Source organism: Canis aureus, chromosome 1, assembly GCF_053574225.1.
Source record: "Canis aureus isolate CA01 chromosome 1, VMU_Caureus_v.1.0, whole genome shotgun sequence".
In the NCBI taxonomy this organism is placed as follows: domain Eukaryota; kingdom Metazoa; phylum Chordata; class Mammalia; order Carnivora; family Canidae; genus Canis; species Canis aureus.
Window position 1 is genome coordinate 78,325,322 of NC_135611.1, and position 27,281 is coordinate 78,352,602.

At 38.7% G+C, this 27,281-nt stretch overlaps 1 long non-coding RNA gene across 1 annotated transcript; it reads right to left on the reverse strand.

Annotated features, from left to right (window-relative positions):
- Positions 1–12,490: 12,490 nt before the first annotated feature.
- On the reverse strand, positions 12,491–16,809 carry LOC144288638 (uncharacterized). The gene is made up of 3 exons (XR_013356613.1): positions 16,654–16,809; positions 16,095–16,208; positions 12,491–12,739 (listed from the first exon to the last, which is right to left on the reverse strand). It is a non-coding gene; the product is annotated as an uncharacterized LOC144288638 (long non-coding RNA).
- Positions 16,810–27,281: the final 10,472 nt, after the last annotated feature.

The window sequence follows — 27,281 nt, forward strand, 5'->3', positions numbered from 1 at the left end:
AAGATCCCAGGACATGCACTAATAGTAATTTTACATTTTTCATTACTGAGGTAATTAAAGAATTCCTTAGGGCTGAATTATAGCAAAAATTTTATGTATCTTTCTACTAAGCATAAACTAATTTTCTTTCCCACTGGACAGTGTTAATTTAAGTAGGAAATATTTTTAATTCTGTCTCATTTATTCATATTATGAAAAATTGCAAGCTTTACTAATTTCATTCAACATTATAAGTGTTCTTAGATTCAGTAACTGGTGGGCATTTAGTCTTAAAGGTTAAGCATATATGAAAGATGTGATTTTTTTTTTTTGTCTCAGCCGTGACCTTTCCTAGTTCATTCCTAATTCCTAGATGCCCCCATGAAAGTCATAGAGTCTGAACCTTTATATCTAAGTCCACGAAGGTCATGAAAATATGCCTGTCAGTTTTTCTTTTAATTTTGACATTGAGGATTATATGAGATACTGTGTGATTTGGGATAGGTCCTTAACTTATCTTTATCTATGGAGGAAATATAATGAGCTAAATTCTCTCCCTCTACCTAATTTTTCAAGTAGCAAGTAAAACGCTTAATGAAGCCCTTTGCCTCTTTCAAGCCACAGGGTGCCATTTTGTGTCATATGGTTTCAGTAGTATTAAGTTTAGGGTTCACTTTTCTGATACTTATGGAAAGAGAGAAAGGAACGTAGCATACAAGAAGTGGTACAGAATCTGATTAAAAACCATTATGTCTGGAAATGGCAAGAAGGAACTGAATTATTACATCCATTCGGGTGTAATAATATTCTATAGTGGCTCACCCATTTGGAAGTTATGCCCAAGAGAATGCAGTGACAGAGAAGGTGAAAGAGGGAGGGTGGAGAGAGAACACTGTACCCGTGTTTGGATTGGATCCATGTGGATCCTTGAGAAACTGTGGAGGGGCTCTGTACTTCATTTGTCAGGGATGGCTTGGGCAGGAGAGGCTAGAACATCCACTGTCAACCTGGGGGAAGGAGAAGGATGATAAGGAGGAGGAGAAGGAAGAAGAGGGGGAGGATGATGAAGAAAGGATAGGAAGAGAGAAGAGCTGCCATTTTTTCTAAGCCTCCCCTGTGCAAGGTGTGCTTTACCAGTCCTGGCCATAATGGGATGAGCTTCACAAGCATCACCTCCTGTGACCCTTATGACCACCCATACTATAATAGATAAGGAAATAAAATATTCTGACTAGGTCATTTGGCTGCGTTCCCATAGTTTGTAGGATTTAAAGTACGACTTTGAATGGAGGACCCATTCACATACTTTTTCCATGGTGTGTTATTATGTCCTTAGATATTCTTTCTGGGTATACTTTGGTGTCTGTTCCACCCCTGGTAACCCATACCTGTCTCAGTGGTTTTCTAAATCAGCAAGACAGGAGGGTCAGACAGGCAGGTGCCAGGCCTTTGCCCAGGTCTGGTCAACTAGAGTCTCTTCCTGTAGGGATACTTGGATAATAAGTGGTTTATATCAGAGGGTATTTGCATTTTAATTGAGGGACTCTTGATTCTATTCAGTTCAGCCAGCCATTGTATACTAAGGATTATTATGGGCCTGGCTCTGGACACCTTGAGATTAAAACACATTCTGTCTTTAAGGCTGACTCATCTAAAAAAAGCCTTCAGGTTAGGAACAAATATGGATGATGGAGTTTCAGATTTCAGAAGTAGCAAGTGGAACAGATCATATAGAACAAAAAATCTTGCTGGAATTCTTCACATTTCTACCACTTGGGTAGACCTGTCCTGCCTGCCTTCAAAACCAGTGAGCTGGGATGATCTGCTGAAATCAATGCCGCAAATCCTAAGGTTTAAAAATTTCCACACCAAAACTTTTCTTTTTCCCCCTTTGAGGTGATCCTTTATGTTTACCTCTACACGTACCTGGTGTGATAGCTGAAAAAGACAGCATCATAACACTACTTTTTATGGAGGTATCAACAAATATAGCAGAGACTAAATGGTTCTGCCAGTGGCAGCCTAATGTAACCCAGAGAAATGAGAGGTGTTTCTGCTGCTGTTTTACTCATCTGTAAAGATCAGGTACTTCTTAATCTTTAGGAAACGATTCACCTTCCTGGAGTCTTTTTTGGTCTCTTTTAAACATTCAAGGCTTCTCTGAGTTCTGGAGTTAGATATTATTTAGAAATGAAGTTCATAAGATTAGGTAGGAATTCTGCATTTCTCTCTGACACATACTCTGCGAAGCACTCTTTCCTGCGCAGACCCTTGTAATCCTGAGGCTCCTTCCAGCCTTCTTATGGCAGGGTGAGGGTAGAATTACTGTAATATTACCCTAATATTAGTGCAGTCATTACAGCATAGATTATGTTGTCCGAAACAGTACTGTTTATATGCTTTTCAAGTCATGGTCTCTAGAAGCAAATAATGAGAGTGTTTGGTTACTATTTCCACATCGATCCTCTCAAATAGAACCACTTTAAGGAAAGCAGAGCAGACTCTGAATCTCTGCTGTTTATTTACCTGCACTGTTTAACTCCATCTGAGCTGTTCTGCTTCTTCCCTCAATTTACTTTTGCAGACAGTCTGTTTCTCCTTTCTTCACAATTGGCATTCAGATACTGAGGCACAATGTCTTATGACTTATTTGTTTGCATGCCTGTCTCCTCCACTAGACTGCAGTCCCTAGCAGCAGGAGCCTGTCATATTCAATTTTGTGCAGTACCTGGCACAGAGTAGTGTTCTTATAAATTAATTTTAAATAATGCTTGAGTTGATACAATGGCTAGGTGCTCCCTTTTTCTTTTTTAAAAGATTTTATTTATTTATTCATGAGAGACACACAGAGAGAGATGCAGAGACAGAGGCAGAGGGAGAAGCAGGCTCCATGCAGGGAGCCCGAAGTGGGACTCGACCCCTGGACAGTGGGATCATGCCCTGAGCCAAAGGCAGATGCTCAACCGCTGAGCCACCCAGGTATCCCTGGCTAGGTGTTTACTTAATCAGATTTTTCCTTCTCTTTTCTAAACCTTTCATGTTGAATGTGTATTATATAATAAGGCAAAATATTTCAGTAAAATAAGGGTGTTTCTTTTTAATCCTGTGCAAGCATTTCCACTGTTGTATTAAACTATTAACTTTTAAAAAATATTTTATTCATTCATGAGAGAGAGAGAGAGGCAGAGACTTAAGCAGACACATAGGCAGAGAGAGGCAGAGACATAGGCAGGCTCCCTGTGGGGAATCTGATGTGGGAACTCTATCCCAGGACCTTGGGATCACGACCTGAGCCAAAAGCAGGTGCTCAACCACTGAGCCACCCAGGTGCCCTAAACTGTTAACTTTAAAAAAAAAAAATCTAGGCAAAGCATAAATCAGTGCGTGAGCATGTTTTGCAAATGTTTATACTATTTTTTGAAATGCATTTGACCGTTCACAAGCACATGGACCTGTGTAGAAGAAATAATTTCTCCTGTGTTGGCCAAAGGGCTACAACCTGTTGCATATCATTGTCTTCATTCCTTTTTGAGTCATCTTTCCAACCTTCCTATCCCATCACTTAAAAAATCAGCAGCTTAGCCCTAACTCCATAAACAGAAATTATTGAATGCTAATCATTTCTGGTAAGCAATTTAGAAGACATTTAAGTCACTAATATATATGTGATCCCCCTTTTTACTGCAATTTCCAGGGAAAGTGCTACAAAGTGATATGTAGCAATAACAAAGTCGGAAGGAAGGGAATATGAAATTCAGCGAGCAGCGTGAATGATTTGCTGTTAGCATGGGGCCCAATAACACTACAAAGCTATAAACTCTGTCGATCTAGATTGCCCAGTTAGGTGGCAGAGATGCAATTTGTCTTTTCTGAAGCCGCCTGCTGCTTGCTAGCTCCATCTCCTGTCACAGCCTATTAGCTCCCCAAGAAAATTGGTAGGAAATTGCCTGCAGATTGTAGGAAATTGCATCTCCAGGCCCTGGAAAAAATGTAGGATAGCACAACACTGACCCTCCCAGAGCAGCTATTAATACAGCAAAAAGTGACCTTTGACTTGCTGGGAAACGACTTTGCTATTTGCTGAATAAAGACTGTATTATGTGTGGCTGAAGGAAGGTGCAAATGATTATCCTAGCGAGGCTCAAAGCCAACCTGCTTTTGAAAGCCTAAATATTAGTTAGATTTTTTTTTTTTTTTGGTTTATTTGTTTGTTTTAGGTGCAGAGGGTTGAGTGTTGTGGCTCTGCAGGGAGAAAACGGTCCAGTTGACTTGTTTTTGAAAGCAGTCTTTCCCGAAGGTAAAAAGAAAAAAGTAAATTGTCCCAAGGAAATGTTCACAAATTTCTCAGGCAAAAATTCAGGAAGTAAATCTTTCAAAGAGGAGATTAAAAAACAAAGATGAGCACATCAGAGCATTGTTTTGTTTCCCCGTCAGTTCTGCTACATGTACATCTGGGGCTTCCCCACCCCCTCCCTAATTGCATTTTACAATACCGCCTATGTCTACTCACTTCTGAATTATTTTCTTTATAGACCATCCCCGAAGTTCAGACATCAAGATAATTCAGTGTTCCACAGGGGTACATATTGTGCATATTTTAAGCATCATTAACTTTATGTTACAAAAAAAATCAAGATCCTGACATGGTATTTACAGGCTTGCATTTCTACCTAGAAGGATCTCAGCTCCCATTTACAAGTGATTTTTTTGGAGAGAGAGAATAGCATTTTAGCTGCTCCTGAATAAGATGCCTTCATTGCCTTCGATTCCTAAACACTGTCCCCTAATCCTCCCTTCCTTCCCACAGTACTGGGTCATTCACTTTCAGTGCCCTGGGAAGCAAATCTAAAATGAGGTAGTGGGATGCAGATAGACGAGCTTCTTTGTGAAGGACAGTGTTACCTCATTTATTATTGCACAAATTAAAAAATAGCTAGATGAGACTCCTTTCAGCTTTCCCAGAGATGAAAGATTTTCTTTAGATTTGCTGCTTTCTTATATTTGGTGCTTCTTTCTAGAGAGAAAAGTACTGGACACCATGTCATATCTGAGAACACTGAGTTTAGCCCATGAATTTCTGAGCTTTTTATATAAGCTCTGTTAATTTGCCTATGTGATATTTTTTAAGCTTGTAGTATCTCAGTTTCATTATGTAAAAAAAAAAAAAAGGATGTTCTCTAAGAATGCTCTGAGGTGTTAAATTTTGTGATAAAGGGTAAAAAGGTTGGGGGGGGATAGGATTCAAGACTGAGCTGCCACCCTGCTTTCTGCCTACTTCTTGGGCTTTCCTTGACTGACTGTCATTGGAGAAGAAGTTCTGTTTGGCCAAAGAATCCGTTTTGGAGTCTGCCAGTACCCAATATGCAACCAGCAATTTACCAATCATTATTCATCAAGACTTGCTTATGTCTACAGAAGAGCCCAAAGAACTTCTTAAGACATGACCCCTGGGGACATAGTGATTACTGCAGTGAGGGACATTATGTGGTAGAAAGTTCCTTTCAGGAGTCCTGCTAGGCAGTAGAATTTGGTTGATATATATAGCCCCATATTATAGACTAAGGGAAGGAGTATCAAAAGAGGTCCAATTTTATTTATTTATTCATGAGAGACATGCAGAGAGAGCCAGAGACACAGGCAGAGAGAGAAGTAGGCTCCCTGAGGGGAGCCCAATGTAGGACTTGATCCCAGGACCCTAGGATCATGCCTTGAGCCAAAGGCAGATGCTCAACCACTGAGCCACGCAGTCGTCCCTAAATTTGAAAATATTATATTACGTAAAAAAGCCAGACATGAAAAGTCACATATTATATGATTCCATTTACATGAAGTATTCAGAAACAGGGAACTCCATAGAGACGGAGAACAGATGAGTGGTTGCCAGAAGCTAGGGGATGTGGGGGATGGGGTGATGGGGAGTGACTGTTCAATGGGTTTTCCTTTTAAAGAGATGAGAATATTTTGGAACTAGATATAGGTAATGATTGGATAACCTTGTGAATATACTAAATGCCACTGAAGTGTTCACTTTAAAATGCTTAATTTTATGTTGTGTGAACTTTACCTCAATAAAAGAAAGACATCTGGTTAAATTGATGAATAAAAGGACAAATGCAAGAACATATAATTACTTAAAATTTAAAATGGAGATTTTAGCCCAGGCAGTATAACTCTGGCCACAATACAAACCACCCTGTACCTTTCTTATGTGCCTTTGTTTCCACTCTAATCTTTGACCATGATGTTGATTTGAAAAATGACTGGAAGTTCTGATGTCCACAGTTCCAAAAGCTAATGCTAGTGCTGATTCTGAGATGATTTATGAATACCATTTCTCCTACTGGCTCCTTCAAAATCAAATTCAGGTGCCAAGTCTTTTCTGAAAGGTTTCTAGTCTTTCCAGAAGAAAGAGATCTCTTCCTTCTCTGAATGATATTTATCTACCTTTTTAGGGCTTTACTCACTTCCTATCTTGGATTATGGTTGTTTATTTTTCAGACATGCCTTACCTCCTGTACTTGAGGCCAGAATCACATCCTTCTCACCCCTCTGTTCTCACAGACACTAGGGAAGTGTGTACTCAGTAAACATTGGAGCTTTTGCTCTTATTTTCTTCTCTACCTGAAATGTCCTTTCTAGGAGAATTCCACAGCAGTTCTTTTCCTCTTTCTATTGAAGATGCTGGATTTCTTTAGGGATCTACCCATTCCCTATTCTCAGTGTCCAAAATTCAGGTTGGGTGGAATGCCTCCCTGCAGGTATGCCAACCCTCCAACCATCTTCAGCCTGTTCCACATTTTAGACTCTTGCCACAGAGATTCCAGATTTGGGCCTATGTAAACAAACCTGGAGCTGAAGATGACCACTGGCCATGGCATGGGAAGAGCTTGCCTGGGAGTAAAGTCAACATGACGAAAAGCAAAGCTGAGCAGAGGAGAGAGTCTGGTTCTGAGCATACTGTTTGGATACCAATGTTGTTCCAGTCTGGGGCCAGATTTGCCCCTGGTCTCAGTTTCATGAGCCAACTATTACTTCTTTTTTGATGAGGCCAGTTTGAGTTTGACATTTGTCATTGAAAGATTCCTGTGATGCATTCTTGTTATCTCTTCTCTTTGTTCAAAACATCCTTCCAGGCTTGGGTAAGATCAGATATTCCCTGGGAAGTCCTCACATCTCTTCTTATATTTTTATTTCATTCGCTCTGTTATTTACTATTCTACTTTCAACAGAGATTTATTGAGCATTAGAACAAAAGCAGATATATAAAAGAATGAGACTGCCTTTGTTTCGAGGGAGTGATATTTACAGAAAACCTTACATTTAGGCAATTTTGTATAATTTTATTTATCTCCTTTAATCCTTACATTAGTCTTGTGAGATGACTATTACTACCTGCATTTTACATATGGGGAAACTGAGGATCAGAGAGGATCAGAGGTTATAAAATTATTCAGATGAATGATCTCACAGTTTGACCATTTGGACTCTAATTTGAACATCTACTTACTTTGTTCTTCCACTGCAGTCTGCCTTGCGTTATGTATTTTTTGTCTTCTCCACTAGATTCTAGATCCCTTAAGGGCAGGAACTATGGCTTATTTATTTTTCCATCAACAACAACCTTTAGCATAGTCTCTTGATGATAGAATTTAATAAGTTTGTTTTTGTTTTTGTTTTTGTTTGTGTGTGTGTGTGACTTGATAGGTGAGTGAACCACAGTTGAGGGAATCATTTGTGTCCTTGGAATCCAAACAAGAATTCACATCTCCAGGTTCAAATGAGCTAGAGATGCCAAAATGCTATTTCTGAAACTCAGAGTATTATACACCTGTATAGTCATTTACTTCCTCTGAGCCATCACCCCTGTCATGGGAGCATGTGTGTGTGGAGCCCTCAGGATTCAGAATCAGTAAAGACTTACCATTAAATGAATGATGTTTTCCCTTCAGCGCAACTCACTTGCAAGGTCATATGTATAAAATTTGTAAAAGTAAAAAAGTAAAACATTTGAAACATCTAGTTTAAGACCATGATCTCTTTCCATTCCAAATTTCCTTCCACTATGCTATCTCTTGCATAGGGTGGTATTGGAATGGCCATGTGTGTTGAGAATCTAGCTAAGAGGAAATTGGGTTAGGGATACAGGTAGTTTGGGTTTGGTGAGATGTATTTACATGCTTCATAGTCATTTTCAGAAGTACATAGAGAATATTTACTTAGAATGAGAATTATGCTAGGTGTCCTGCTATGGGAATGGCTCCTGGAAGGTTCCTAGTGCCCATTGTGCTAGCTGACCTGGTGTTATGGCATGGAGGGTGTGAGGAATGAGTGGTCTTGCACTATGAATGTGTCTCATAGCTTAGCAGTAGAAGAGTGTGAGTAGTGGAGGAAAAACAAAATTTGAAACTAGAGTCAGGAACTAATAGGGAAAATTTGTCCAATCCTTGGTTCTTAGTAGAAAATTTGGTTTTCATCGAAGCCTAGTAAATGAAAGTTCTTTCCTCTCAGGAATATAGTCTGATAATGTAACATACACAGTTATAAAAACACCATAATTTTTTTCCTTTGTGATGGGAATTGAAGAAAATACAAAATTGGTATAGGGCCTTGCAAGGTACCCATGGGAGTGAGGGGCCCTGAAGCTTCAACTGCTTCATGGTAAATCTGCCTCTGAAAATGCTTTTCAAAATTGTTGTTGTGTGAAGAGATGGTCAAGGATGCAGACAAAAAATTCTAGGGAAAAATATTAGGGCAGTGCATCAGGAAGTTACAAATGTCAGTTTTTTCAGACATCTTGTGATTTTTGTGATATTTTCCATTAAAATTATTATGTGTTGTGTTTTTTTTTTCATTCTAAAGAAATATTCAGTAAGTATTCCTTTTCCTAAAGAGCTCCTCCCTCTCTCTGACAAAAATATAAATGCTCCAAGCCTGCAAAGTCTGGATTTGCCCCTGCTGAGAGTAACTATCAAATGACTTTGGTTTGGTCATTTCCCTAAACACTTGTGAAATTCATCTCACAGTATATCACATCCTTCTGGAGAAGTATTACCTTCCAATTTTCTTCAGGACAGGGACATGACATGTTTGTGATTTCTGTGCTTACAAATTCCAAGGTGATAAGATTCCTCTTGCTTTCTAACTATGCAGTAATTTCTTTGGATTCTGTGTAATAACAGCCTCGGAATCTGGGAAAGTTTTTTTTTGTTTTTGTGTTTGTTTTGTTTGTTTGTTTGTTTTGCCAATGAGTAGTACACAAGACAAGACTTTTTGGCTTAACATTAAAATATTGAAATTGTGTATTGTAGTGGAGTACTACTAGCTACAATTTATGCACAAATAGGCCAAGTCCCAGGGAAAAAATTGCTTTGCCCAAGTTTACAGCATAATGAGTATCAGAGCTGCAATTACAATTTTCCAACTCCCCAACTGTACGTGCAATTTGCAGGTTTATAATCCTGTACAAAAAACTGACAGAGAACACAGATGGGCTTCTAACCCCTGCTAATGAGAGCATCACTCTTCATTGCTGGGATAATTAAGCAAATATTTAGTGGTCAGAAACCCACCCAGACTTTAAATAAAATCAATCAAACCCCACTCCTTTGGGAGATGTTGATTTTGGAATTTTTTTTGACTCTGAAATGTAACTTCGTGGTGTGTGTGTGTGTGTGTGTGTGTGTGTGTGTGTTGTGTGTGCGCGCGTGCGCGCGCAGTTCTTATTTTTATGATTTAGAGCAAAAGAGAGTTAGTTCATTTGTACTATGCCCACTGAAAAGCCACATTCCCCAGAAAGACCATGCTTCTGATACTGAAAAGGCACCAGGTCAGGAGAGCATTTTCTCTTTGTTGATTGCTCTTTTTTTCCTCAGAATTTTCCTTTTTCCTTATGGAATTAGACCCTTTAAGTAAATTGCAAACAGTTCCCCCTGTGTGAAGCAATGTCTAGCCTAACACACTACCTGACACAGTCATTGACATTTCTTGTGTAAATAACAGCAGCTAGATTCAGCACTTTGAAGAATGAGTTGAAAAAATAATGAATTTTTTTTTCTGAGATAAAACACACTATATGTCCAGAAATTAGAAGGGTCTGAGGTAAAAAGAAGAGCAAATTAATACACGATTATTGTTTATTTTTGTTATAACCCATCCATTCAACCTTCCACTCCAAATTCTCCTTACTCAGCTATACCTTTTTTCCATAGAATTTATCACCTATGAATAAACTATAGAATGTATTTATTTATTGAGACTATGGTTTATTATTTGTCTCTGCCTGCTAGAATGTAAGATCTAAGGGGACAAGAATTTTTATCTGAGGGTATCCCAAGCACCTAAGGTAGCACCTGGCATATAATAGGAACTCAAGAAATAGTTACTGAATGACTATGTACCATGTTTCAGCACTTGGAGAGCAAAAAAGTAAATATAATATTGCACTTTCCTCTGAGAAGCTTTATTACTTTTTCCACGGATTGAAATTCCAGAATTTTGGCATTTAATATTTATACTATTTTTTCATATCTTTCCTATTTAGAACCTTGATTTGTTTGAGGTGGCAATATGTTTGGTGAAAATAGCCAGCCCATTAGTCTAGCCTTTCTTGCAGCTTTTCCTTCAATTCTGGCCAGCAAGACCTGAGTTGAATTCTATAAGGGATATGTAGGAAAGTTTTGCTGTCTTGAGATAGACATTTCATTTTCCTTTGTCACTGATTTCTTCTGTGTGTCTGAATTGTGACTGCAGGTATAGCTGCCATATTGGGACCATGAAGATGAAAGCAAAGTGCTAAAGATGGCCAAGTGAAAAGATAGAAATAGAGCAGGATTGTCTACTCTTCCACTTGCCACAAGAGAAAAATAAAGCCCGATTTGGTTAAGCTTTTTTTATGTGGATCTACCTTATGTTGAACCCCAGAACAATCCTACAAAATGCACTCATATCAAATTGCAACTTAACTAAATATCTTTAATATTATTCATGATCCCAGTCTTCCAGAGAGTTAAGGCCATTGGGTAAATTCTACATTTTGGTGTCTTCCTATCCTGGACCCCGGGGGTTCCAGAAATAGAGGAGGAAGGAAGAAGACAAGTGAAAAGGATTGTTGTAAGCCCTGTTATAAGAAAAACACTTAATAGATCTAAATTCATTAAAAAGCTAGATGACAAAATATCTGCTCTTAGCAGTAGTCACTTTTTTGCAGAGGCATTTTGTTTGCTTTCCTCCTGTCCGTAGATTTATTGCTATCCATGTGCAGGGACTATGTAGAGGTACTAAAAAATCAGATTGTAGAACTGAATCATTTGAAGATCTTTTGTGCTGATACAAGTGGTTGTTTCAACTCAACAGAAGTATATGATATAGGTGTATGTTTGAATGTGTAAGAGTGTGTGAGACTGTCCTCTTTGTATCCTGAAACTAGCCTGTAAGTTTTCTCTTTAACTTAGCCAGAATAATCATTCCCGGTAGTCACTGCTATTTTGATATTTGCACAACAGTTAAGTGTTATTTATTTATTTATTTATTTAATTTTGGTTGATTAGTTGGAGGCACCACACAAAAAGTAAAATATTCCCCTTATATCTGGGAAATTGTGTGTGCCTCTATTGTAGGTTTCCAGATTTGGTGTTGTGGTTTTTGTTGGTTTATTTTGGATATAAAGGCAATCCTATAGAGAGAAACTTATACTTCCATTCTGCAAAAAACATTTAGTTATATTAGCTGTAGATTTGTGGCTTTTTAAAAAAAGATCCTATCTTAATATAAAAAACCTCTCTTTTTAAAACCTTTTCAAAAAAAATTTTTTTAAAGATTCTATTATTTATTCATGAGAGACACAGAGAAAGAGGCAGAGACACAGGCAGAGGGAGAAGTAGGCTCCATGCAGGGAGCCTGATGATCCCAGGACTTGGAGATAACTCCCTGAGCAGACGCTCAGCCCAACCGCTAAGCCACCCAGGCATCCCAAACCTTTTTAAAATTTAAGGTGGCAGTTTCCTATGCTTCATTCATTCATAAAAAAAAAAAAAAAAAAATCAGTTACTTCCCAGTTCTTTTTTTTTAAACCTCTGCAGGAGTGCTTTGCCACTATGTTCTTTTGAGGAAATTTGTATTATGAGGAGAAAAATGAAAGAGGTAAAGAATAAGGCTGCTCCAATTCTGATCAGTTTTATCTATCCTAGAAAATTCCAAGATCCCCCGCCCCGAGAAAGAATTCTAATTGTAGTTTATATGACTTGTTGTTTTTGGATTCTTCTTCCCCTTTTATTATTTAAGAAATTGATTCCTAATTTCAAATATATTTTTTATCTCCTTACATTTGTTTTTAATGAAAATGTGAAGACAAAATTGATTTATTCCACAATAAAACTCAAACATTCTGTCATTAACTGAAACGGTCTGAGGAACAAGTATTACCTTAATTCTGTCTTGGAGGTCTTCTCAGTATTTGGAAATAAAGACAGAGCTTACTACCCCCCCAACCCCCCCCCCCACACACACACACAGTATTCATTCTTCCATTTCTCTTTATCAGTAGAATTCTGGAATCCAGAATAAGGATGCCATATGTAGCTAGGTGAAGTCACATGAGTAAATTGTGGCCAGAATTGGTGTGTACAACTTCTGGGAAGTGGAAGTCTTTCTCCTTTTCTTCTCTTTCATTCATGGTTTGTGAATGTGATGACTGGACCACTTAAAGGAATTTTTTTTTCCATGTGTATTGTCTTAGGAGTCAGAAGGAATACTTCTCTCATACCTAAATAAATGGGGTTTGTGGTTAGAAATTCTCATGGTATAATTTTTTTCTACGTCATTTAAATCCAAAGCCAAAGCTCAGTGAAACATGTATGCCCAGCATATCCCTCTATAATGTATATGGATGTTTTTTTCCTCTGCCGTCAGAGTGTGTATTTGGGCAGGCAAGGGAGGGTGTGTGTGGAGGGGTACTTTATGACAAAGCTTTTCAATATAACTGTTCTCATGCGAGAGCTGGATACAGCCCAGGGAAATATGAATTATAAGCCTGGCTTCCTTTTTTTTTTTTTTTTTTTTTTAGGATTTACTTATTTTGGAGAGAGAGAACACATGAGTGGTGGGGAAGGGCAGAGGGAGAGGGAGAGAATCCTAAGCAGACTCCGTGCTGAGCATGGAGCCTGATGTAGGGCTTGATTTCATGGCCCTGAAATGATAACCTGAGCCACAATCAAAAGCTGGATGCTTAATTGCACTACCAAGGTGCCCCTGAGTTGTAGGTCTCATGAGGATTTTTAGATAGTCCTAAGATAAGTTCTTTCTTTACTGCTTGCCTACTTTTCTAGATTCACACTTTTCATCTCTGGCCTCTAATCCACCCTTATATTTTCCTGCTAGCCAAGCCATGCATTCAAATGACATTTTAAATATTTTACTTAACATTTTAGCTCTGCTGGGAGGGATGAGTCTGCCATGTTGCTGAAAAAGAATTCTAAATTCTATTTGTTTCATTTTCAAAAAATAATGCTTACTTAATTTCTTTATATTCATCTACATTACTTCTTTTATTATCCCCTCATTCCTTAAGTTAGACACCAAGGTGGGATTTCCCTTCATTTCCTTCTTTCTTTTATTCCTTCCTTTTACTCTTTTATTTTGTTTTCTTTCCTCCTCTCTCATTCTTTCCTCCTTCCCTCTCCCTCTTTCTCTTTTTTTCTTTCTTAATCCTTCTCCTTTTTAAAAAGAATCCATGAATCTAAAGCCCAAGGTAGCAATGCTTTTAAGGAAGAAGTAAAAGAATCACTGTTTACTTACACATTTATTGAGTGCCTCCTGTGTGTCAGGTACTGTGCTTGGAACTGATACATATGAATGAATAAAGTTCTTCCCTCAAATAGGCAGTTATGTGGGGTGATGGTACAGTGTGGGGTGCTATTGTGGGGGAAGTACACCATGCTAAGTGATCACAGAGTATGTGGAAGGTTTTCAAGAGGAGGCCATCATTAAGGGTAATCTGTATATGAGAGTTCCTCTTTGAGAGACGACCCACCTGCCCCACGAGCTAATATAGTAGGTCAGGAGTGAGTGACCAAAGTAGTCCAGTCCCTGAAATTGGAGTTCTATGTGGAAAACAAGCACTATATTATTATCGCTGTGTTAACATATGTATGGGCCTTTTTTTAGTCTGGAAATAATCACAGAACATTTTTCCTGTAGCAGCAGAGTTAAGCAATCACATCCAGGAAGAACAGGAGGAATCTTCTGCTTCAGAATGGCTGGATAAAATGGTCAGGGAGCTCTGAATTCAAGAAACAGACCCCCAGCGAGTCAGCACACAGACATCTATCAAAGGATAAAAGAACTGCCCATAGGTTCTTTATAATCACAGCTTGGTGACCTCACATAATCCTTTGCAAAAGAGTTGGCGTAGACCATTACAAAAAGTATTATGTTGCACTCCAGTACTGAACGTATCCTAATTGAGATGGGTGAAATAATGACCTAGAGATAGGATTGTTTTTGGAGGCTTATTTTGCAGTTAACCTAATGTATAGTGGAAATAATCACTTTCTTAAAATCCAATCTGTTTGGATCATGCTTTATGCTAGTATCCCAAGACCCGTAAATTTTTGTTAGTACAAAAGTACAAAATGAGAAAGCAGAGAACTCCAAGAACTGCAGGCTGATAGACGTTTCTGGATCCATAATGCCTCTTTCTTGGTTGGCTCATCCAGGGCCCCACAGATGACAAACTGCATGTGCTCCTGGTTGTAGATCACAGCTGAACAAACTGCTCCAGAGTGTGAAAGGTCAGCACAGTGTAAACAGAAATCAGCAGTGACCTATGGAGTCTTCTCAAGACATAATAAATACCGTCTTCACGGTACTCCCCACCTTCTGCTGACTCAGGTATTCTCTAGCACCATGTGGCTTGTTTCTGGAGCAATATTTCAAATCCAGCAGACCATTGTATTTGGAGCAGAATTTTCTAACTATGCTTTTAATTTTCGCAAAATAACTTTCAGCCCCTTCTGAAAATGTAATCATACACAGGGAGCTTCATTGGGGAAGAATAAAATACTTTTTACAATACTCCTTTAGCTTTGGCTGCTACCATTAGCTTTACTATTCTATAAGAATTTCTTCTAGGTTTAGAGGATAAAAGCAGAATTTTTTTTTCAATCCAGATAGAATTTTGTGGCAGAATCATTAACTTTTACTCTCCTTGAAATCTCCCAATGACATTTTTTTTTTCTTTTCTGTACTCCTTTATTGAGAGGCATCCAGGCCAGTGTTACCTCTTGCTAGAGCAGAGTTGGGCTCACAGTCATCCTGCTCCCTTCCCAAGGATAGCCACAAATCAATCAGGAGAGCCTGCACTAGTCCTTGTCCATGTTAGATGAAAAGATTCTCAGATTGCACTTTGCCTTCAGCTAGCTCATACTACCCTGGGGAGGTAATTTAAGACAGAGTTGCACACCTGAACCTGAGGTGCCTGGATCTAGTGAAAGTAGACCATACACTATGTTCCCTGTGCACTCCAGGGCAAAGTTTAGGAAGCTGTGTGAGTATATGTGGGAAAGCTTTCCAATTCCCATCATGTGCAAGATCACATAGATTTGCTTGTCTAATGGGATAGCCTTGCAGAAGACCTAAAGCTCCTCACAGAATAATACTGACACTGTGCCTCTAGACATAAGTGTAGACGGGTGATAGGAGGGAAAACTTCCCTCCTCTCCAAGCCAAACTAAACAGAAAGCCCAATCCATAACCTACAATAACTTAACCCAGATGGTCATATTTTCTTTAGACTGCTAACCATTTCCAGTGAATTCATTAGTTTCAGTGTTTCTTCTTTTCAATTCTTATAGTTAACATTTGGCTTGCCAAATTCTAGGCATCCAAGAACAGGAGAGATCAGATGCTTCAGATTAAACAGTTCAAAGTCAGTGACATTTAGTTAAAATAAACAAATGGAATAAAATGGACTGCAGACTCATAGGTCCAAAAGTTAAAACTCGTTGACTGAGACTTAGTGCTATTACTCAGAAGTGAAGAGTTCATGAACAATAAAGCCAGTAATAATGGCACCAAAGATAAAATGGGACTGTTATGTTGAAGGAATGGTCCAAACTTACCTGTTGTGTGGCATCATTTTAAATCCCAGCAAAATTTCAAAATGAAATAAAACAACTGGAACAATGAGAAACTAAAACAGTGGGTAAGAATATGTTGGTCATTAACATCTTCAGCTTGGCGGGTTGTGATGATTCAGGGTAGGAAATCATACGGGAAGGAACAAAATTAAAAGTTAAAACAAGAACCCAAAAAAGTCTGACTTAGAGAATTATGTGCATACATTTATATTTTAGCAATTCTTCATCCCTTACTAAATGCATTTGAAAGTGAAAAATAAGGGCTCATGACTGGCCAAAAATAACTTCAAGACCTCTCACCAGTCATTTTTACCCAATACCCTTTTGCTTTCCAAACTTATCACTTTGCTTGGCAGATAAAGCTGTTCTTAGCCTACTTTGAATACTATTTCTTCTTTGGCCTTTATGTTTGCCCTGTATATTTGAAATTGTCCATGGTCATCTCCCTTTACTTCTTCACAGCACTTCTTAAATCTAGCACCTGCCTGATTTTCCCAATTTAGAAGATTCAACTTATTCTTCAATACAAAAGGAAACATACCTCTCTCTCTGGACATCTAGGTACCATTCTCCACACGTCCTTATGGTCTTTGTTGGTATATGTACTTTGTAAGGACAGGAGTCAGGTGTTTTGTAAGCTTGTATGGTTCCTCCTCCAATGCCACAACCCATATGGGTACTCAGTAAACGTTGAAATGAAGTGAATTGCTTTCCAGTGCATTTATTGGCACATGTACTTCAGTAGGTCAGGATACATCTGTTTTTTTGCAACACTTAGTGATTTTCTTTTTCTTTTTTTTTTTTTTAAGATTTTATTTATTTATTCATGAAAGACACACACATATTCGATTAGGGTCAGAGGCAGAAACATAGGCAGAGGGAAAAGCAGGCTCCATGCAGGAAGCCTGATGTGGGACCCGATCCCCGGAATTCGGGATCACGCCTTGGGCGGAAGATAGATGCTCAACCACTGAGCCACCCAGGCATCCCTAGTGGTTTTCTTTTTGAATGATTTTCTGACCAGGTCGGAGTTGTTAGATGTCTCTGAAAGTTGTTCATGGCTTGCTAAACAAGGAAGCAGTATGATTATATTACTGCACTGTAGACATGTCCCAGGTTTTAACATCAAGGATATTCTACTTATGTTTTACAAATGGTGTCCTTTCAAATGGTGTCCTTTCTCTTTTGTTCTTGTTTCTTCTTCTGCCCTCCTTCTATTCCTTCCCTCTTTCTTTCTTTTTTAAAATTCTTTTAAAGATTTTATTTATTCATAGAGACACGGAGAGAGAGAGAGAGGCAGAGACACAGCCAGAGGGAGAAGCGGGCTCCATGCAGAAAGCCTGACATGGGACTCCATCCAGGGTCTCCAGGATCACGCCCTGGGCTGCAGGCGGTGCTAAACCGCTGCGCCACCAGGGTGCCCTCCTTCCCTCCTCTTTCTTTCCTTCCTTCTTCCTCTCTCCCTTCCCCTTCCTCTCTCTATCTTTTACTTTCTTTTTAAACAAAGCTCTCTTACGAAACTGAGACATTTATAACAGGATCAACAGCCATGAAGGACTGCATTTTTCAGCCTGGCACAGCTGGACAAATACAACTCTAGAAGCCTGGCCTCATACCTCAATTGAGGATGGTGTCAACAAGTATGAGCTGAATCAAGGCTGGCCGAGATCTCTGCTTGGGGATGGCATTGGTTCCAACAGCGGGAACGCTGAGTTTCTAGCTTCAGGCTTTCAGTTCTCTCTATATCTTAATGGCTCACAGCCCTTTTATGAGACAGCTGTATAACAATGTGCTTTTATGACAGCCTGATTCTTTTTCCCCTTTTAAATCTCAAACTGTACTGTATAAGACATTCTGTCTCCTATCATTCCATCAACAAGGCCTGAATAGCCAAGGCAAGTGCTCCTGAAGCACTTGTTTATTTCTTTGGATTTTTTACCCCCATAATAAAAGAATAAGGGGAAAGGAAGGTCCCGGATGTGAAAGATGGCTGGTAAAGGCCTCTGTGTGAGGTCCTTGGTGAGATAATCTCATTCTAAAGATCTGGGTGACTGGAATTTCCTTTCCTCCCATCCCCCGCAGACATCCCCCTCCCCAACAACCTTCTAATACAAATCCTTAAGCATTAAGTCAGGCGGAAAATGAGTCTACTCTACATTTATCTTCCTGAATGGCAGTCAACTCCCGCTTAATCTTTCAACATATATTTGTTCAATGGATCAACAGATTGTGTAAGCAGCATGACGGTTGGGTTTAGAAATGTGTCTGCTCATGTTTGGTTTGTACTGAACCATTGACCATTTTGTTTGTGAATCCATCATAAATTATATCTCCGAGTTACCCAGCACTAGGAATGGGGACAGAGGACAATGCTCATACAGGCGGAAAGACTTTTAGTCACTGTCATTTTCCAGTATTGAGAATGCTGACTTGTTTTATTTTGGAATGCTTTTTAATATTTTCAAACTAGAAAACCTCAATTTTAACTTTTTTCCTCTTTTCCCAAAGGTGTCTCTTATATATTATTCTGCTGTCCTTGCCCCATTAAAATTAAGTAGGCTTTGAAGGCACAGAGTAATTAGTAAAATAGTGTAACATATTAATAAGAAAGTTAAGAATTAAAAACCTGTGACTCTGGACATATTGGTTTGAATCACTCCTTAAAAACAAAAAGAGTTTGTGTGTTAAAAGATTGAGGCATTGATCAGTGAACTCATCACACAACTGATTTGACCTTTTTTAAAAAAAAATGAATTGTCAGTTTCATTAAATTTTCAAGTTATTATTCAACCAATCAACCAGTACTTACTGTGTTCCTACTGTATTAAAGGCAGTGGAAAAAAATAGAAAAAGACAAAGACAGATTTCTGACCTCAACAATTTAAATCAAGTTGGAGGAGTAATAATATGTGTTTTTAAAAATGTATTATGAGGGGTATCCCTGGGTGGCTCAGTGGTTTAGCGCCTGCCTTTGGCCCAGGGCATGATCCTGGAGTCCCAGGATTGAGTCCCACATTGGGCTCCCTGCGTGGAGCCTGCTTCTCCCTCTGCCTGTATCTCTGCCTCTCTGTCTCTCTGTGTCTCTCATGAATAAATAAATAAAATCTTTAAAAAAAATAAAATGTATTATGAGGATTCCTAAATAAAAATGAAGAGATGAGAAAATCTGTGTTGTAGTAATTTAGTTTCTTTATAAGAAGGAATAGTTTGCAGGGACATTTTATTTATTTGTAAACTGTTCAGCAGTATTTACTAAACGCAGTATTTTTTGGGCACTGAGTGCATAATGCAAAGTAAGATTTACTTGCTGTCTTCATTATGTGCTTAAGATTAAAATAGGAAGAATGAAAGTAGAGGTGTGGATGAGGAAGGAAAATTGATGTCAGCCTATCACACCCATGTCATGTCCAATTCATGTCCAAGTCAGGCCTGCGTTGGGGAGCTACAAGAATATCTGCTGGTTCTCATAAGTAGATTTTGAATGTCATAGTGGAAACTTGTTAGATAGATAAGGGGACATTTCCATATATTTTAAATCTTGTATTCTTATATTTCAAAATGGAAGCATAAATCATACTTTGAAATAATCAAGGCAGGATTTTACTTATATGAGTAAATGATATATTATTTTTTTTTAAATCTACTATTGATGTTACATTTTAACTATTCAGTTACCCCTGTGCTTCTATTGCCTTACTGACTTCCTATAACAATTCTGTCAGCTTGTAAAAGTGTTATTGTCATCAGAAAGGGAAGGAACCTGCAAGTTCTGGTGGGCAAGTACCCAAGGTCATGGAGCCTAGTTAGAGGAAGATTTTTTTCTTTTTTAAAGATCTTATTTATTTATTCATGAGAAACAGAGAGAGAAAGAGGCAGAGACACAGGCAGAGAGAGAAGCAGGCTCTCCGCAGGAGCCCTATGTGGGACTCGATCCTGGGACTCCAGGATCACACCCTGAGTCAAAGGCAGATGCTCAACCGCTAAGCCACCCAGGCGTCCCTAGAGGAAGATTTGATACCAGTTGTCTAGGCCTCTTGATTCCTAGCTCTGGGCTTTATTCTCTTTACATTCAGCATCCCTTAAGTTTCACAATGAAGGGTAACAACCTCTATTTGAAAACTCATCTGTTGATTCTCTTTTTCTGCTGGGAAACATTAACCAGTGCTTTTCTTTAGCTCAAGATATATTTTAGTATTTGTAGGTGAATTCATCTGCAGATACCAAGACAAATTCTTTGCCAATGGAAATGACCTGTTATGGTGATTCAGTACTGACTGTCACTACACACATTGAATGTTGAGTAGCAGTAATAGAATCAGATACATAATATCCAATAAACAAAATGCCAATAAAAAGTCCTTTAGGAAACCTGGATCAGGAGACATTCAGGCTTTGGAGTGTTTTCCCAGGTTTGATGGCATTGAAAGTCACGGAGAAGCTGTAGTCCTAGACTCAAAATTGATAGTGATGGTTTCCTTGATTGCAGAAAGAGAAACTCACTGAAGGCAGTCCAAGAAGGAAAACAGGTTCTTATGAGATTTCATGGGGTCTGTCAGGAAATAGAGCTAGGAGAGGAGCCTTACAAGCCCTGTTGCTTGGAAGACATGGAAACCATGTAGGGTTAGGCAAACTTTGGGTTAGGGAACTGTTCTGGGTCCAGTCACCTGAGAGACTCAGGATGTTGCATGTCATTATGTCTGAGGCTATGGGCAGAGCTAGCAAGGGTCTATGTCTTTCGTTAAGAGTATTGTATTTATTCTGTTTATCTTGCCCCACAGCTAATGGACTTAGTAGACTCTAAATGTTTCCCCCAATTCGATTAGGGTTGATCTGGTTATTTATAATTGTTGAGAAGCATAACAACATTTTGTTTGCACTGCAGTTTATTATGCAATATTTGATTTCCTCTAAAAACAGAGGGAAATTGTAATATTCAAAATGACTGTATCAGTCAATGACAGGAACAGAAATTAGAATTCTGTATATTCTGGCCACCGGGGTTTTGGTTATGCCAATGTTTCCTAATAGAGAGGAGGGAAAAAATAATTAATTATTTAGGTATAGCTGATAAATATAGACTCTTTGCTAATAAGGGCCAGAGAAAATATGTGAGCTAAGTTTCATCCTTCTTCCTCATGGACATGTTGCTGAAAGAATGCTGCTTTGATTTGGCCTTCTCTATCCTCTCTCACCCTCTGTGTACATTTCAGGACAGGAGTTTCTATCACTTAGGATGAAAACTTTGGGAATCCTTGAGATCTTTTGAGGTCAGGTGTTATGGGGGACAGAATTGTATTTCCCCCAAATCCATATGTGGAATCACTAACTCTCAAGGTAAGTATTTTTGGAGATGGGACCTCTACAGAGGTAATTAAGGTTATGTGATATCATAAACATAGGGCCTTAACCTAATAGGACTAATGTCCTTATTAAAGATTTATTCATTTATTTCTTTTGAGAGAGAGAGAAAGAGAGAGAGAATGAATGTGCCTGAGTGGGAGGAATACAGAGTAAGGAGAAGAGGGAGAGAAGCAGACTCCTTGCTGTACATGGAGCCTGACTCAGGGCTCAATCCCATGACTCTGAGATCATAACATGAGCCAAAATCAAGAGTTGGACACTTAACTGACTGAACTACTCAGGTACCCCAGGACTGATATCCTTAAAAAAAGAGAAGAGTCACTAGGGGACTCTGTGTACACACAGAGGAAAGGCCATCTACAAGCCAGGAAGAGAGCTTTCAATAGAAATCCACCCTGCCAGCACCTTGATCTGGCAATTCCAGTCTAAAGAATTGTGAGGAGATAAATTTTTGTTGTTTAGGCCGCCCAGTCTGTGTTATTCTGCTAATGGCAGTCTGAGCAGTCTAATACAGATATTTTTATATATGAGGAAGCTGAAATGTGGAGAGATGAAGTAACATAAAGTATTAAGTGGAGAAAATTTGAATCTGAAAACAAAATTTTAAACTGAATTTTTAATTTGAAAATAGAATTTGAAAGCAGCCCCTCCTGAATGTGTAATAATGGTCTTTCTCCTACTTGTTCTGCCTATTTAAGTCCCTCGAAGACTTAGAGTTGAAAACTCTTACTGGTGTCAAATTTACAGGTGGGTCAGAAAGTTTGGACATAATGAAATGCTGAGTGAAGGTAGAGGCAGACCCTGACCATTGCCTGGCTGTGATGAGGGAGCTAAGGCAACACCTTGAAGTCCGTGCTGCAGTCCATGAGGTGGAGTCATGGTGTTGTCATATTAAGGTACTTCCAAAGGAAGTAGAGAAATGGGGCCATTGTAATTATCAGCTGAAAATGGAATTGGGGAAGATAATGGGAAGCTAGCAAATCCACAGGCTATCTTCTCTTTGTATTCAGGCTGGGCATAACCATACCACTTGGAGCAGTCCAAGAAAGTAGACGTCATGTAGAGGGGGTTAATATTTGAGTAGAAGTGGTTTCAACATTCACCGTTAAGGAGATTTTGAAATGCTGCCAGTTAATTTAACAACAGTCTGCCTTAAAAAATAATCACATGGGTTTACTTAGCCTTCATTTGTATTTGCTAAGCAAAGCTTATCAGGACATTTCCTCTTAATTTTTTATCTTCCTTGTACAATGTTCAATGTTGAATTTCATTGTATTTTCTTTTTATCCTTGAATGATGGAAACCTCTGATTTTTTCCCTTTTCCTCTTTAGAGAAAAGAGGAACATTTAGAATTTGCCCTGGAGATACAATGTCTTCCAAATATTAGCTCAGGGAATAGAAAGGCTCTGAGTTGCCATGTGCTGTTGTTTGCTGGAATAAATAATCATATAAAGGCCTTGCTCTTTTCGCTCTTTTCTCTTTCAGCAGAGTTCAAACCAGGGTTATTTGCAGGTATCTTCTTGAATCCAGTTGAAAGACTCTGAATATCTTGGCTTTTCAATCTTGCTTTCTTCTTTTTCTTTTCCATCACCACATTCCTTTTTATTTCTTTCTAGGTTCTTGACCTTATTTCTTTATTTCTTTCAAATAATAGGAGCTCTATTGTGTGTGTGTGTGTGTGTGTGTGTGTGTGTGTGTGTTGTCAACCAAGAAGAAGAGGCTGTAAAGCAACTACAACCTTTATTTGGGGTCTTAGGGATTGCAATCCAGAAGACATAGTGTGGACTGAAATTAGAAATTGAAATTGTGCCCCAGATTACAAGCAGGAAGTTCAGATTTATAAAGGCAAAAACCACAGGGTTACATAACTTGTTCTGAAGGAATTATGATTGGTGCTGACAAAGTTAAATTGACTAATATAAGATTGTCTATTTAGCTAACAGGTGTTACATTATCTCTATTTCAGCACAGAATAGAATGATATCTTCCAGAAGGTGTGGCTGGGTGCAATGGACAAAAGTCAAAGTCTGTGATACTCCAGAAATTGAAACAGAATATGTGCACAGGACTTTCTTCCTCAATATCCTTCAGAGCCTGTTTTGATTGACTCCCTTAGCATTTCTTACTTTACTTTTAAATATTTTTCCACAGTATTTATGTGTATGTATGTAGATGTGTGTATCTGTGTCTGTGTGCATGCGTGTGGGGAGTGGGTATGTGGTGTTTCTTTTCTTTAAAAGTGACACCGATTGTACCATTGTTAAATTCCCAAGGCTCTGCCATCCGTAATTATAATTGCTAAGTATTGATAGACTAAAAGTCAAATGAATGAATGAACTACTAGATGCATATCGAGTACAAATAAAGATCTTAAATATCAATTCCCCACATCTATTGCTGTTTGGAAAGTAAAGTGTATAAAATGCATTTAGATGCCTCGAGGAATAAGGGTTATGACACTCTGGGCTGTTCTCTCCAGTGTTCACTAACACACCTGCTTTTAAAAACAGTTTTTTTTTTTTTTTTCTGTTTTGAAAGAGTAAACACCTTGCAAGCTGAAAGTCATCAAAATTCTGCCTTTCCCTATTCATCACACATTACATTTGCCAAACACAGATTAAGGCAGATTATTAACCTACTCAATTACAATGGAACTCCTATGGAAATGTCTATTACAACCACATTAATATCTCATTAGTTCATCATGTTAATGTTATTATAGTGGTTACCAAAGGAATTGGTACTGATTGGTACCTAATTTTGAAGGGTTGTTGCCCCGAGCATCATTTAAGAGGGAGGCTCAAGAGTAGAGGTAGAAATTTGCTTTCTGTCTTCTTCCCTAAGAAAAGAAAAGAAAAGGAAAAAGAACAAATGAATATTCCTGGCAAAACATGCTGCAGAGGCTGCGTTAGACTCAAGATATAAATCTATTTTGACAGGTGTAGTCATTATTCTTATCATCTAGGATAGCATTATTCTTTTGTTTTAATGGCAGAGATAGCAGGATGACAAAATTTGCCTTCATGTGAATGCATCAAAATGTAATAACAATTAGCTATAAAATTAAATTATTACTAATGATGATAATAGCATGTTTGTGTCTTTACAATGAATGTGTAGTTCTACTTATTTACATCTTTTCCCAGAGGAGTTCAAGTAGATTTACAGAAGTTAAACCACTCCCACTTCTCCATTCATTTGCATATATTAAAAGAAAGCATAGAAGCTAATTGTACCATTTTATAAGGAAAATTACGTCTCTGCAGTTTCATGTCTTTGATTTAGTTGGAAATTCTCCATTTTTGGAAGGTAAGTGGCACCAAGACTGCAGTCTAGACTCCATGACTTTGGGAGAGTATTAATCACTGTATACCAGGGTTTCTGGTTCTGGTGGAGAACAAATGGCAGTGAGAGTATCCTACACAGCAAACCAGAGCTGGCAGATATAAAGAAGAAAAATTCTGTTGCTGATGCTCTCTTATTTTCTATAATTTTCCCACCTGTTTCTCTACTTTTTTGCTAAGACTCCAGGGCTCTCATGGTCTTTTCAGTGAAATTTTATGGTGGTCTGTCATAGCAGTTAACCTTTTGCTTTGTTTCTATTTTCTTAGTAAAAACAACAACAACAAATTGTTGAAGGTTTGCAGAGAAAGGAGAAATTATGAGATGGACCTCCTGAAGAGTGGGTGCATTAATTGTGTCAGAAAATATTGAATAAGGCTCAACTGGCAGTGTCGAAGCCCCACTTGTACAGATTTGTACACACATTGAGTGGTGAGCCATTAGAGTTGTTGTGGGGCTTTCTCCTGCCATGTTCAGTTTGCTTAGATACCGGCATCTGGTCAGATTGGGATCTTGCTGAGTGTGTAAGACAGAGGAGAGAGATACAGAGACATAGCAGGCATATGCGAGGGAAACATTATAAATAACAGATTGTGGAAACCGGAGTGAGGAGGCAAATAAGAGTGTGTAGCAGACACCGAAGTGTAGGGGCACTCAATGAGGGGGGGGGCCCAATATGGTTGAAGAATTATTGGATCAGGATCATTGGAGGAATGAGCAAGAACAATAGGAGATGGTGATATAAAAGAGATTCTTGAAATTGAGATTTTTGGAGGCAGTATGGTTGGTAATGACAAGGTCTAGGACATCAATATGGGAGGTAGTGAAAGATAGATAACTGCCACAAAGGCAGGTTAACTTGGTAATCTAATCTGTTAACACATGTTTCCATGTCACTAGGGGAATTTTAGAGATTGGAGGAAAGCAATTGTTTGGAAATCGAGATAAGAAGTAAAGGCAGGAGAGGGGTGGAACCTGGCCTATCTTTAAGCCTCTTTGAATATTGGGTATCAGAATAAGAACAGCCACTGCTTGAAAAGGCTACTCTTTAAGTGGTGCCTGAAAACTTCAACTGCAGCAAGAAGATGAAGGCAGCTTCCAGAAAGGAGGTTACCAGCATAGGGTACTTTGCGTTCCAGAGGGCACGGTGCAAGGTGCTAAGGAGTCATGGAGGGGTCAGAGATTGAGTCAGAATAGAGGAGGTTCAAGTGTACATGGGGACTGAATCTGAGTGGTAAGAGATGAATTGGGAATAGAGAGAGTGTGAAAAAAATATTGTGAGCCCCTGATATTTTGGAGTTTGTAGGCATAGCACAATCTAGCATAAATTAATCAATGCAGTCCTTTAAAGAAAAGGGCACATTCTTCTGTTTCCCTTTCTCTTCTGTGCTACTTGGAATATGGATAAGAGAGTTGACACTCTTAGTTAGTTTGGACTGTGAGGTATATGCTAAAGATTGCTGGGCTGTAAGAAAAAGAAACCCAAGTCCTTGATGACTTTTAAGCTGCTACACCTACCATGGGCTGACTACCTCTGGACTTCCTTTTTGGAATAAAGAGACTTGTATCAAATTTAACACAGAAGAGAAAATGATAAAATCCTTCCTTAATTAAAATTGTGGCCAAAGGGGAAGAGAGAGCCAAAATGGGAAAAAAAGATTGTAAAGAGAGTGGAGCACCCCCTTGCTATAAATGCATGTTTTTCTTTAAATTCTATTTTAAGACATTTAAGAAAAACCTGTAAATGAGATCGTTGAGTAATCCTGGCAACCATGAGGTATGCTGGAAAATCAGATATGGGAGAATGCCATTTTGCCATTCTAGTTTTCAAAATGAGGAAGAGAGATCTACAAACTATTGAATCATGAGCTTTGTTTTATTTCCTGAAGTTCCAAGAAGAGGAAGTGGTTGGGTCATCATTATAGTAACCTCATTTCCTTCTTTGACAGATATATTGGACTATGGTGCCAGGGGAAATGTGGCAAAGTGTACTTTTGAACTAAAGCAAGGCATTTGAAGGGGCTTTCAGAATGTCTTCATAGATCAATTAGAGGAATATTGGTTGCATAGAAGATGGAAAGAGTGTATGAGGGTAGTTCCTATGGGATAACCTGCAAGTTGTTTCTATTTTTGCTCCCCACCTTGGTGCCAGCTTCATCATAAGGGTTGGCTCCCCCTTGTGGTTAAAAGATGACTTCATTAATACTTGCCAGAACAGGGAGAGCGTTCCTTCAGAATCCTTCCTCTGAGTCAGGAAGCTTCTTTACTGGATTGTGACAACAGACCTTTCTCATGTTTTATTGACTCCAGTTGAATCAGGAGTCCATCCCTGAACCAATTATTCTCTCCACGGAAAAAGATACTCTACTTGGCTTAGGGCTGATTGGCTTAGGGGTGGAGTTGGCTTCCTTCAAGCACAATGGCTTCATGGGGCAGGAAGGGAATTGGTTATGTATCTATATTTA